This window comes from Cetorhinus maximus, chromosome 20 (genome assembly GCF_964194155.1).
Source record: "Cetorhinus maximus chromosome 20, sCetMax3.hap1.1, whole genome shotgun sequence".
Classification (NCBI taxonomy): Eukaryota; Metazoa; Chordata; class Chondrichthyes; order Lamniformes; family Cetorhinidae; genus Cetorhinus; species Cetorhinus maximus.
Window position 1 is genome coordinate 61,453,089 of NC_135898.1, and position 14,382 is coordinate 61,467,470.

At 44.6% G+C, this 14,382-nt stretch overlaps 1 long non-coding RNA gene across 1 annotated transcript in view; it reads left to right on the forward strand.

Annotated features, from left to right (window-relative positions):
• The first annotated feature begins 1,875 nt into the window (after nt 1-1,875).
• LOC144694431 (uncharacterized) overlaps nt 1,876-14,382 on the forward strand; it is a 41,648-nt gene continuing 29,141 nt past the window's right edge. Inside the window, exon 1 of the long non-coding RNA XR_013579750.1 lies at nt 1,876-1,983. This is a non-coding gene — a long non-coding RNA (uncharacterized LOC144694431). The remainder of the gene's footprint in view (nt 1,984-14,382) is intronic.

The window sequence follows — 14,382 nt, forward strand, 5'->3', positions numbered from 1 at the left end:
AGCGAGTTTGTGAAACTTCAGCCATTGGTTTACAGAGAAAGAAACTGCAAGTATGTCTATGTGTAGGTGTATATGTATGTAGGTGAGTTGAGGTGGGGGGGTTGGTGTTGAGGATCGATGTGATATAAAAAAAGATGATTGTATATTGAAAAGTATAAACTTTATTCAATGTTGCATGTTAATACCACTAAAATAGAGTTTTTTTAGCTTCATTATACATTTCCTCAATTTGTTTTCCCTTTATGACACTTGCTGTTGCTGCCTACTTTAAGAGGATGAGCAGGGTTGACTATGGCAGCAATTTTGATGGCCAAGAATTAGCAGAGTTGGTCAAAGCTAAATGATTGGACGAGGCTGAGGATTGAATTTGAATCCTGAAATTATCAATTTTTATAGGCAGGATTTTACATCTCGCGGGCGGGCGCACATCCTACCCGATCGGGTGTAAAATAGCACGCAATGACGTTGGGCGTGATATTTCGGTCGGTGGGTACGTGTGAGAGTCGGCAGCCCACCCGCCGACAATTAGCAGACCTTACGGTTGGTGGGCGGGCGAATTGGCCAGGCGGCCTTTGGATATTTTAGAAAATCTCATCCACAGGTGGGATGAGGTTTCCACAATTAAATAAAAAATAAATATACATTTTTGGGCAGAATTTTATTCTGTTTATGTTATTGTGAGTAAGTCCCATTTCGGGACATTTTTTTCAGATTTTAAAAGTCCTTAGTTTTGATGTTAAAATTATTCGGCTCCCTGAAGCAGCTCCCTGCCTTCAGGGAGCTTTTAGAGCTTTACCCGGTGCATGCACAGACTTTTTTGCTCGCACTCCTCCCACCCCACCCCGACACCGCTGAGGTTCTCAGCCAGCCAGCTTGAAAGGTGCGCTGTTAATTGGCCAGCTAGCGTGAAATCGCGGTCAGGGGCCGATCGCGGACAGCGGACCATTTCCCAGCCGCTCCCGGACCCGCATGCCGCGCCTGTCCGACGACCCAAAATCCTGCCCTATAGCATTAATCCTGTTGGATTAATTATAGTTCTGTGTTTAAGACATAAGTCCAAGATGCAGTACTCAAATTGGAAACAATTTTGCGCTGTCAACGTTAACTGAATATAGAAATGAACTAAAGCTGACAATATACAAAGGGAGTTATGTTATCCATGGATTAACTTGAGCTGCAATTTATGTATATATTTTCAGTAGTGTGCCAGCACTATAACAAATATCTCGAGTAGGACAGCAGCATAACTGCTTACCATATAACATTCAGCAAAATAATACATTTTACTTGTGCTTAAAAGGTGAAGCTGGGTAAATACAGAGGCTGTATCCTGCCAAAAACATTCAATGTTGTAGTTTAACATCCAACACTCATAGTTTGTGATGGAGAGAATGCCTGGTCTATGTTTTGTATTCAGTGAATTTTTACATGACAGGAAATATTTTTTAACGAGACTCCATGGCAATAAGATGGAACTACTGTTTATTAATTAAAATCTCAGTCCATTTGCTCATTTATTTTAAAGCATTAGTTTTTTATATAGAATGGAATGTTGTTTGTGATGTGAATCTTAACACACCCCTCTTAAATCCGCAACATTTAAGTTGGAGTTATTTTTTCAAATATTTTTCCAAACTTCATTGAATATAAAGACGTTTGAGTCATCCTAGAAAAATGAAGAGATCCTATTCATCCAGAATTGTGAACATACCTGCAAGCTGGGAGTTTCAAATTCTTCCTTTATAAAGATGTAATTACACAATTATACATCAACAAGGGGGATGTGATATGTATTGGGCACCAAATCCAAGAGAAGTTTGGTACATCATAATGTCTGATTTCAACAGCATGATAATCTATTTATAATTCTACCTACAGATTTTGTGCATCAGTGGACCTGGTGCACACCAACATGATATGATTGCAATGCGATTATTTGAATGGTCAATTCATTTGGAGGAGTTGGAGCTTGTACAAAGAGAGGTAGGAGTTTCACGATGGATTCGGGACAGTCAAGGGTTGCGCCTTGATTTAATAATGTGGTTGATGAAAGCTCCTGGATGATCTGGTGGCCCCTTGGATTGTGTCGTGTGTCTAGCCAATGGCACCCTGTACCTGTGGGAAGCCAGCCACAGATGCAACTCTTAAGTGCCTGCTCATTCTGGCTATTGTTGTCTCATAAGAAGTTGACATAGGCGACTGCCTGGCAAACAACCTATCATTCACCTGCTTTATGAGTTTATGTGCAGCAAATCAGAAACCCTCACTGCATCTTTGATGATGTCTCGAAGGAACCAGTGGCAAAGAAATTGAGGGCAGTGGTGATTTTCACAGTGACAGGCAATGCATAGCCAACAGGTCCAGCAGGAAACAATTCTTCTTCTGGGAGGCTGAGGATATCTGCAACCACCTGGCATGTCAATGCGAGCCTCTGGAAGCACTGCTCTTCAGATAGTTCAAGGAAATTGAGGCCTGCACCGCCTGTTATGTGGTTGTTCCTCCTGAAACCTCAATCCCTTATTTGCTGCCCTCTCTCTTGCTCCTCTCCCTGCTGTCCATTTCTCCATTGTCCACCTCTCCAGTGTCCACCTGCAGCTCCCGCCACAGTATGCCATCGCTTCTGCTTGTTAGCCAGGAGATGATTCATACATTATATAATGATGGGTGAGGGTGTTGGTTTATGCCACATGATGTCTCAAAAAGCCACGGAGCCACAATCCCATCAATTAAAGCAGAATATGCCCACTGTTGAACTTTACTGCTGACCTCACCAAAGTTTAAAGGTCAGGGGAGAGAGTCTCCAGAGGCAAGGCTTTAGAGATGTAGAAGGATATCTGTGGTACCCCCTGCTGAATTTGTCAGAAATACCAATGGAAATTGTCCTGCCTGGGGGTGGGATTGAAATGTTAGACTCTATCCTATCACCAACCACTCCCACCACCCCACCCCTGCCCCCCACTACCCTCCAGAAAGATGCAGAGGCCTTCATAGCCCCTTGTGTCAGAGGTGGGGGATTTAAACATTTTCTAAAATATCCTTCCTTGTGATTTTTGGGATCTAGTTCAAGATCCTGAGTTGTGTTCCCCTGGTAGGGCCTCACCTCTGTCCATCAGAAGGGTAGTATGGCTTATTTCACTTAGTGTACCAGTCTTCAAACTGAAGGGCTTCTTTGAGATTGAGGAAGAGGTAACTCCCTACATACAAGTAATCATTCTAGACTTTGCCCCTGCTATATCAGTGGTCTAATTTGCAGAGGTCAGAGGTAGACCTTAAACAAGGCCTCAGCAAATATTGTATGGATGTGTAATGTCTATATGGGTAAGTCTGGGACCTATTTGAATTCTGCTGGAATGGATGAGCAATTTTGGAGCCCAAGTCTCCTATTCACAATGCACTCAGTAGTTTTCTTTTTAATGCATCTTTTTCTTTTCTTTTTATTTTTGTTTCGCAAAAAATCCAACCTCTAGATTTTGTCTCTGGAAACTCATTTAATTCAGTTGTGTACTTAATTAGTTATAACCTGGAAACTATATTTGTCAATAAAACTTCAGCCTGATTTAATTTTAACTGGATTAGCAGCTCCAATTATATAGCAGACAAACAAATTTGATATGAGTACAATAAGCATTTGTGTGATAATAACGTGCAGCATAATCTCCACGGTTTTATGTGCCTATTTATTTCAACTGAAATAACTGCAAGAGAATTTTGTAATCCCAATCTCTCAGTACACTAATATGTGGGTAAAGCAAACAATATCATGTATTCCTTTCAAAACAGAAAAAAATCATGAAAAAATTATTTAACCAAGACTTTAAAAATTGCAAAAAAGAGTATATTTCAATGCTGGGATTTTAAAGGCAATGTGTATTTTCATAAATTTGAAATCGGCATTGGGATGAGAGATGGTTAATTTACTAATTAGAAATTGCTCCTCCCAGAGATGTAACAATAAGTGATTCATTATTATGTCTGGATGCTGGAAAGCCCTTTGGTCTCTGGCAGTCTATGAAAGGGGCAAGCTTTTTGACACAGTGAGGGAGGCTTTTTAGAACAGAAAACAGTAAAAGAGAGAGGGTGCAGGTCTGCTTATGACTGATGTAGAGGGATTATTCTGCTAAATTATGTAAAAAGACTCATAAGTAGAAATAGTATCGTGTGTTCTTCATTTTTTATCATTATGTGAATATACGTTGTACTGATTTAAATAAGTGACTCTGATCGTACCTATTGATCTGTACCTTGTGGAAAAAAGCAGTTTACACCTCAAACCAAACGTTGTCTCATCTAGTGTTAACTCAGTCTGCCTTCAGAGAGATTGAAAAATAATTCTGTGCCAAAATATATACTCCAGATTGCAAGGGAATATTATTGTTCTATCCCGGGATTACACTATTGTACAAGTAGATGCAGTGTGAGTAAATTCCCATAAACTAAGAAGGGAGTGAAATTCATCCGGATTACTAAACATGTAAATGTGATACTGCCCACCCAATATACAGACAGCGAATGTGAAACCACCCATTTTGTGTGCTTTCCAAGTTGAATGTTGCCACCAAGAAGCCTAAACTGCTTACAGCAGCAACTGATGCCTTTGAACCTTGGACAGTATCTACAGCTAAGTTTAATTCAGAATAGAATCCATCACTTGTTTTAAATATGTATGTAAAGCAGATCAATTAACATCACTGGTGCTGTCTGTTGTATCTTGAAATGACATGGAGACAGAGAAGTTAAGAGCTATTTTGACCTTCAGATCCAGTGTCTGTTATGTGACTATGGATTGTTTTCAGAATTATAGAATTGTTACAGCGCAACAGGAGGTTTTTTCACCCATTGTATCTGCACTGGCTCTCCAAATGAGCAATTCACCTAGTGCCATCCCCCCACCTTCTCTTCATAATGCTGTATATTCTTCTTTTTCAGATAACAGTCTAATTACTTTTTGAATGCCTCTATTGAACCTGACTTTACCACGCTCTCTGGCAGTGCATTTCAGACTTTAACCACTCACTATGTGGAAAGGTTTTTCCTCATGTCACTTTTTTGCTTCCTTTGCAAATTACTTTAAACCTGTGCCAGCTCATTATCGATCCTTTCACGAGTGGAAACAGTTTCTCCCTATCTACTCTGTCCAGACCCCTCATGATTTTGAATACATCTATTAAATCCCTCAGCCTTCTCTTCTGCAAGGAGAACAGTTCCAGCTTCTCCAATCTATCTTCATAACTAAAGTTCCTCATCCCTGGAACCATTCTCATGAACTTTTCTGCATCTCTACAATGCCTCCACATCTCTCCTAAAGTGAGGCACCTAGAAATGGATGCAATACTCCAGCTGAGGCCAAACTAGTGTGTTATACAAGTTCAGCATAGCCGCCTTGTTCTTGTACTCTATGGCCCTATTAATAAAGCCTTAGGATACTGTATTGACTGCTCCTCTTTTCCACCACCTTCAATGACTTATACACATATACACCCTCTGCTCTAGGTTCCTCTGCTCCTGCACTCCCTTTAGATTTGTACCCTTTATTTTATTTCGTCTCTCCATGTTCTTCCTACCAAAATGAATCACTTCACATTTCTCCAGATTAAACTTCTGCCACTTATCTGCCCATACCACCAACCTGTCTATGTCCTTTTGAAGTTCTGCACTACCCTCCTCACAGTTCACAGTGCTTCCAAGTTTATATCATCTGCAAATTATGAAATTGTGCCTTGTACAGGTCTAGGTCATTAATCTATATAAGGAAAAGCAAGGATCCCAACACTGATCCCTGGAAAACTCCAGTACAAGCCTTCCTGTACGCCGAAAAACACCCATTAACCACTGCTCTCTGTTTCCTGTCACTGAGCCAATTTTGTATCCATGTTGCTTCTGTCCCTTCTATGCCATGAGCTATAACTTTGCTCACAAGTCTGTGTGCGGCACTGTATCAACTGTCTTTTAGAAGTCCCAGGTACACCACATCAACAACATTGACCTCATCAGCTCTTTCCGTTACCTGTTCAAAAATCCCAGCAAGTTAGTTTTGGTTGCAATTTTCAGCATGCAGCATTACTCAGTCATTGCCTCCCTTTTGAATTCCAACATGTACAAGCCTTGTACCTCTGACCTACTAAGGTACGTGTGCCTTACTCTGGAAATGTGGGTGTGAGGGTACTGGTACTTGGGCTCAGAGGACTTCTGGTGCAATATACTTTGCAGATCTATTTGATCACCTTCTAAAAAACAGAAATATAAGGGGATTCTCTTGGGAAGCATTGCACTACTATTAATGAGCTTGGATAAAAGTGTTAGTCATCTCACAGTTGCCATAAAGGTATTTCAACAGCTAAGTGACAAGAAGAAATAGAAAATAATTGTAAATTTCCCTTACCGTCTTCAGGTAATGCTCTTTAATAGTGCTTCTATCAAGAGCTAGTGATATGATAGATGAATACTGCCATCCCAGTGGGAATCCTGGGAAGTGGCATGATGGACATTAATACATCATTTGAGACTCATTTACATTCACCTATTGAAATTGTCAAATTATCAGGTACCATTGGAAGACTACAATCAATGGAAGAAATGCAATGATTCGTAAAGAAGACACACCATCACCTTCTCAGTGACAACATTTAAAGACATGGGACAGATTTTTCAGGTTGGCGGGCAGGCTAATCGGCGGTCCTGGGATTGGCTGGGTTACGGGCCGCTGCCTGCCATCAGCCCACAACCTCGATTTCATGCTGGCGGGTCAATAAGGCCCACCCAGCATGAAACGCGGCGCCCCAATGGTCAGGAAGGGACGAGGGGGCTGGGACCTGCCGGCCACCAGGTCCAATGGCGACTCTGCAGCCAGTTAAAAACAGTACAGGAAGCCCCTTGAAGGCTGCTATGGAAGAACATATAATCTGCACTTTCAACAGTAGAGTTATGGAATCCAGTACAACTGGAGATGCCAGGTGGGAGGGCAGGTTAGGTGGGCACTTGACCTCCTGCTTTTTGGATGAGTGCCTCACCATGCTCCTGAGGAGGTGGCTGCCAGGAGGGTCACCTTTGTCCCCAGAGATGGATCAGCAGCCATGACGTGGTGCGGCACATATGGGTGCAGTGCCGCAAGATGCTCAATAACTTGCTGCGCTCAGGAAAGGGGAGTATCATGTTGGCATGAATCAGTGTGCAGAAGTGTTAAGGGCTCGCTGTTCATCCGTGGAGTTTAGGAGTGCCAACTGTCAATGACACTGGAGCTGGCCAAGGGGGTCAGCCCTGGCTACTTGGACTGAGTGCCTTGCGGCTCAAGGGCTGCGAGCCAGCTGTGCCCTGCAAGGTGTTCCTCAGGTGGGGTTGGCCAGTCTGCAATGGCGCTGCAGGTAGAGAGCGGACAAATCAATGCTTCTCTGTCGTTTCAGGAGAAGACAAGCCATAACCAATTGGAGAGGTCACGGATGGGCGGAGACCCATCCACTCTGTTGCTGCTGACCAGGTTTTAGCAGGGCATCCTTGAGCTGGAAAGCTCCACATGCAACCGGGCGTGGAGAGGAGTGGGTGCCAGACAAAGATAAGAGCACAGTGCACAGAGGTGAGAGTTTCGGATTGTGCAACCATTCTAGTGTAGTCTCTTAATTGATGGGAGCCTCAAACCTGGAGTCCCCATTGATCATTGAAAGATGATGGTGCCTTGGTGCAGCCCTCCACTGTCTCACCAGGGTGCCTGGCATGCACAGTGACAGTGTGAAGACTTTAACTAATAACACGTTCTTCTTCTCCCTTAGATTCGCATGCATTCTCTGGACCCCGAGTGCAGGTGTGCCGGAGGACTGCCGGGCTTCATCTGCACCTCTGTCACACCCACACTCTGAACCAGGCACTAGCACAGATACCAACACCTCGATGGGCATTAGACCATTGGCTTAATTGTTAGTGCACATTGGTGAGGGCATTTCACACTCGCTTGAGGTGCAGGCGGATGCAGAGAGTGCACAGGGCGACAGCAGTCAGAGGACTGCTGGGGACCAGGACAATGCTGGGTCGAAGGCAGATGATGAGCCTCTGGAGTCATCCATTAGGCGGCAGATGCTGGATGTTCAGCGAGATGTGCAGGAGGATCTGGCAGAAATCCATGAGAGTCTGCGTACCATGATATCCGTTGTGGGGGAGTCCATGTGGAGCATGAACATTGCGTTGACCCTCATGGCTGAGCGCACTACCTCCTCCATTGAGACTGTGGCGACTCTCATGGAGATGCAGCTCCAGGTAGAGAATCAGGGGTTTCTTGGTTTGCGCTCGGACCTGCAAGCCCTCACACAGGCAATGACCTCAGGTGGTCAGTTTCAGTGTGGGAGATGGATGAGGCATCCAATATCCCAGCTAGGTGCCCATCCCTCAATGGTGAACAGGGAGGTCCAGAGCGACCTCACATTGGCACACGAGCGTCTCTGTGGGCTCCTCTCAGGGCGCTCTGAGTGACGGCAACAGCTCCTCCACCCCTCCGCCAGTGACCATGGCATCTGATTTTGCTGCAATGACTGGGGAGATGCTAGCCATGGCACTGGCTGCTCGTTCCCAGGTGGGACCAGCACAGGCTCCACTGGCCAGAGGATGACCGCCAAGGTCCTCAAGGCTAACAACTGCACAGTCAGCAGGCTGCCTCCAGTGCAGCTGCTAGCGAGGGGGGCGTGGGGGGGGAGGGAGGTGCGGGGGGGGGCGCATCAAGACGTAGCACTCGCAAAAGTAAGTTTAAGGCACTATGGGCACAAGATAGACTGTTCATGGGTGATCTTCTGTTCAGTTATGTTTGGTTTATATGTCTACTGGTGTGGACATCAACACCAGTAATGGTCATGTCAATGTGATTTCAATGTGACATTGACATTAAATTTGCTTTTGTTGTGATGGCTTGAGTATACTTCACCTTTTATTTTGGTGCAAGGTACACCAGTATGTAATGAGTGGCTCTAAACTTTATTGCTCAGGCACTGGGTGGACTTTGGGTTCACATGACAGGGGCATTTCGGACATCCTGAATGGAGGCGGTAGCTCTGACATGAGGTGGGAGTGGTTATTAAGCAGCCTTGCTGAAGGAGCGTTGGATCAAGGCATCCCTGGTGCCCCTGCCTCTCTGGAGGTTACAGATGTCTGCTTCCACGCCCTCAGCATTCTCCTCACCATGCCCATTTTCTGACTCACAACTGGATTCATCGTCTGTGGCCTGGGGAGCTGCGTCAAGATTCTCTTCCTCCCGTAGGTCCCCCCTTCCAGAGCCTGATTGCGGAGAGTGTAGCATGCAGCCATGATCAGTGACACCTGAGCTTCTGGGCAGTACTGTAGTGCTTCCCCTGAACAGTCCAGGCATTGGAAGCACATCTTAAGATGACCTATGGTTCTCTCTATCACCGCCCTTGTGGAGGCACATTATAAAGCTGCTCTGCCTCTGTTCTTGGGTGGCGGAAAGGTGTCATAAGCCACCTTTTCAACAGATAGCCCTTGTCACCCAGCAGCCATCCATCCAGTTGAGCTGGAGCACTGAAGAGCCTCAGCATTTGGGAGTGTCTCAAGATGTAAGCGTCATGGGAGCTACCAGGTTATCTTGCACAGACTTGCAGAATATGCATCCTATGATCACACACTATCTTCACGTTCATGGAGTGGAATCCCCTCTTGTTGACGAAGGCACCCAGCTGACCCGCTGTCGCCTTGATGGCCACATGTGTGCAGCCAATGGCACCCTGGATGCGGGGGAACCCAGCAATCGCTGCAAAGTCTCTAGCTTGCTCAGCCTGGCTGGCCTCGTCTGTACGGAATTGAATGGAAGTCAATACCCACCTGAAAAGAGCTTTTGTCACCAGCTTGATGCAACTATGGACAGCTGACTGGGAGCTCCACACAGATCCCCCACTGCCCCCTGGAAAGAGTTGGAGGCATAGAAGTTGAGGGCTACTGTGACTTTCAGCGCCACTGGCATGGGGTGTCCACCCACACAGTCGGAGCAGATCTCAGGCCAATCATCTGACAAATGGCGATCACTGAATCCCTTGAGGAGCAGACCCTCCTTCGACATTGCACCTTGGACATATTGAGGTAGCTGTATCGCCTGTAAACCCCTGGCAGCAGGATAGTGGCGTCTTCTGCGGCCCCATACACACTGGACTACTGGACTACTTGCTGGCCCTGCACCCCTTGTGCTTGCATCTCTTCTCCCACAGGTCGCTCCCCTGGACGCTGCATTGGGACACATGGCCTCCTCTTCCTTCTGCCCCACTTCCTCCTCAGAGGAGGTGCCACCATTGGAGACCACAATCCCCATTATCAGGGTAAGGGAAGGCTGTCTGATACCTGGAAGGGCCACACAGTCTGAATCCTCCAGGAGCCTTGGAGACACCAATGAGTCCTGAAATGAAGCCTGGAAATGCTAAGAATGAAGCCCCGAACAGAGATGAAGCTGCCAAGTACCAATAAGCAACCAGCAGCAAACTATCTCCAAAACTCCTCACTACTCACACTGGCAATGCTGCTGACTCTTTTTATCCTGAACTTGGATGAGGTTTTGCAAATTGTTGGCTGCCTGCCTGCCCGTTTTGCCTTTGCGACGATCTTCGGTGATTGTCTTTTCAATTACCTTAACTGGCCTCTTAATTGATGGCAGGCGCAGTTCCGATGCCCACGCAGGTCCCCGACCAAAATATCGCGCGAGTGCGGGATGACATCGGGACACTCACCCAATGTCATCTCGCACGATTTCACATCCGATCGGGTTGTTCATGCGCCTGCCCAGTCAGCGTAAAATTCTGCCCAGGGTGTTAGATTCCGTATTTATGCTGAAAACACCCACTCTAACCCTCCTAACGTTCGCCCACCCCTCCATTGTATCTATGTTATCAATCTGTTTGTCCGATATTTAGACTTAACTGAGGTGCAATTTTCTTGGCCTAAACATTGGAAATATCAAAGCCACCACCTTTGCCACTCACCACAATCTCTGAACCCTTCCCATTGATTCCATCTCCCTCTGTAGCCACTATCTTAGGCTGAAACCAGCTGTTCACAATCTTGCCCTCCTATGTGACCCTCAGCCAAACTTCTGACTCCCATATCCTCTTCATCACAAAGATTTCTAATTCCAGCTTGGTAACATTACCTACCTACCTCTGCCCTTGCCTCAGACCATTTGCTGACAAAATCCTCATCCATACCTTTGTTATCTTCACTTTCAAATATTCTTCTGACTGTCCACAAGCAAGCTTCAGCTAATCCAAATCTCTGGTGCCTGTATCCTAACCACTGCAAAGCCTATCCACCCACCATGTCTGTGCTCACTGTTTTACCTTGCCTCTCAATTCTTAAAACCCCCGATTTTAAATTCTTATTCTTGTGTTCAGTCCCTTCGTGGTCCCGCCCTTCCCATACCCTGTAACCTCTTCAGCCCTGCAATCATCTGGGAACTCTGCATTATTCCAACAATGGCCTGTTATGCATCTCGCATTTCCTTTGTCCCACCATTAACAGCTGTGCCATCAACTATTTAGGCCATAAGCTCTGGAATTCTCTTTCTAAACCTCTCGACCTTTCTTTTCTCCTTTAAGACTCTCTTTAAAACCTACCTCTTTGATCCAGCTTTTAGTCACCCTTCCTAATATCTCCTTCTTTGGCTCAGTGTAAATTTTTGTTTGATTATGCTTCTGTGAAACAGCTTGAGACATGCTTTTATGTTGCTATGTAGATGAAATTTATTGTTGTTTAGTTTTTGATAAGTTGTTGCACTCTGCAATTCTTTACCTAAAGGTGAAATTCAAGAGTCTGTGTAATTCCTCCCTTCACAATGTGCATAATTCACATGTTTCTATTGGGTAAATCAAAAATCCATTATACAGGTTCAGCCAAGCTTACTTCTTTAGGGATAGAGAATGATTTTTGTGTAGTTTTGAGTGAGAATAAATTGCACATAGATCCACATGCAGCTGAAACATTGAGGTGGCCAATAATTGTCATCTACACAAAATACTCCTTGGAGTCGATTTTTTCATATATCTACTATAGAGTAAAGGATTGACATTAGGAACATCTGATACTGATGTAACTATGGTTCAATGTCACATGATTAAGAGATCTGGTGGGAGGCAGAATGTGTAGGGTCTTGAGAAGTACATAGATCTGTAAGTAAACAAGTATGCTTTTTATGAATAACGGTCTATGGTAGCATTATTATGGTAACAGGCAAGCCCTAAAGAAACCCCATCTAGACCCTGAACCCAAGACAAAACATGGTGGCAGGTGGTGGTTTCCATCACTGTTCATGCGCATCTTCCGAAACATGGCGACAGAGGACAGAGCGTAAAGACCCAGAAAAACTCCAAGAGAAGACTGCAGACCTGAGAGACCTACAAATCCTTGGAAAAAGGACTAGAAGAAAGAAGATTGGAGAATCACCTGAAAAAAGAACATCATGGGTACTACAGATGCAAGCAGACACACAGACCCAGAGTCCAGACAGCAGTGAGTGCAGATCATAATTTACAAGTCAAATTTCTGAAGAAGCAACAGACTCAGAGCTTAGACTAAGCATGGAATCTACATTGCCACTCCCAGAACTGTTCCGAAGTGCTGAACACTCACAACAGGCTCAACACTGGAGCAATTGGAAGAAGAGATTCTCCAGATATGGAACAGTTTCAGGTTTGCATAAGAAGGAACAGAAGGATCAAGTCTGTGCTTTACACAGTGGAGGCCATAGCAGATGATATTGCGAGACAGGGTGTCGATGAGGCTTCAAGCTGCTTTGAGGAAATCCACCAGGCATTCGATTCGTACATCAGTGTTTGAAAAAAATTGATAATTGAGCAAGTGAAATTTAATAAGAGGAGGCAAAAACCGGGAGAATCCATGGATTTATTTATAAATGACCTATATAGTCGCGCAGAGAAATGCGACTATGGGATCCCCAGAGATGAATAAATATGTGATCATAGAGTTGTTAGGGTCTTGGATGAAGTGCTTTCAGAGCTTTTACAGATGAAGGAAGATCTAACTCTCACAAATAGTGCGACACACCGAGCTTAGGGAGCAAAACAGAGCGGTTGTTCATGGGAAAAGTGATGTCCCTTAGAAAACAATGGCCGGGACTTTCAGAAACTTCAGGAAATTCGACGGCCCAGCCAAAAATCCATTGACTTTTGGCGGGACTGGACGATCCCAGCGGCAGACGGGCCAGAAAATCCCGCCCAATGAATGAAGCCATTCAATATGTTGGACAAAAAAGAGAAAGTGCAGTGAAGCAAAAACCCGCAAAATTGGGAAAAAGCGCATCAACCGCCATCTTGAGATACTTTCAGTGTGGCAACAAAACCCACACAAGTGGGAAGAATGTCCAGCGGGGCGAGCTGAGTGCCACAACTTTGGGAAGTTAGGACATTTTAAAATAGCCTGCAGATCCAAAGTTCCTATAACTCATAGGATAAAAGAGATAACAAGACCAAATCAAATCCAAGAAGTGGAAGAGCCACAGAAATAACAAATAACCTCCCTAGGAGAAGTTACCAACAAAGAAAATAATTATTGGAACATTAAATTAGATGTTGATGGTCACCCCATAGAATTCAAGCTAGATACTGGCATGGGTGTTTCAGTATTCTCTGATGAAGTGGCTTAAAAATATCTTATTACAACCAGCCTTGCAAGGTCCAGGAGGGACAGCATGAAAAGTAATGGGCCAACACTTGGTAATATTAAGATACGAGGATAAAGAAATTGCCGTAACCCCCATATTTGACAAAGAACCAGGAAGTCATCATTACTGAGCAGGAAAGCATGCTTGCAGCTGAGGCTCATTTACAAGGTTGGTGAAATTACTGACGAGCAGTCTAGTGAGGTATTCAGGAATGAATTTACATCCCTATTTTCAGTCTTAGGAAAGCTGAAAACAGAATATCACATAACCCTAAGGGCAGATGCTAAGCCTATATATCTCTTCACAGTGAGGAATGTCCTTCACCCACTCTTAAAAAAAACACAAGAGCAATATTGAACACATGCTACAATAAGGGATCATCACTCCAGTAACCATACCGATGAAGTGGTCTGGAATGGTCATTGTACCAAAGTCTAATGGTTCAATTAGAAACCATGTGGACTTGACTCAATTAAATAAGTCAGTAGAGCACGAGATCCACCCAATGGCATCAGTGGATGAAAGTCTCTCCAAATTAGCAAAAAGCACCCTCTTCACAAAATTAGATGTTGTGACTTTTGGCATTTGCCTCTGGACAAAGAATCCAGATTGCTAACTATTTATGTCACCCCATTTGGTCATTATTGTTTTAACAGGTTACCATTTGGAATTGCTTCTGCACCTGAGATATTCCAAAGAACACCTTAGACCCTGGAAGGCATGGAAGGAATAAC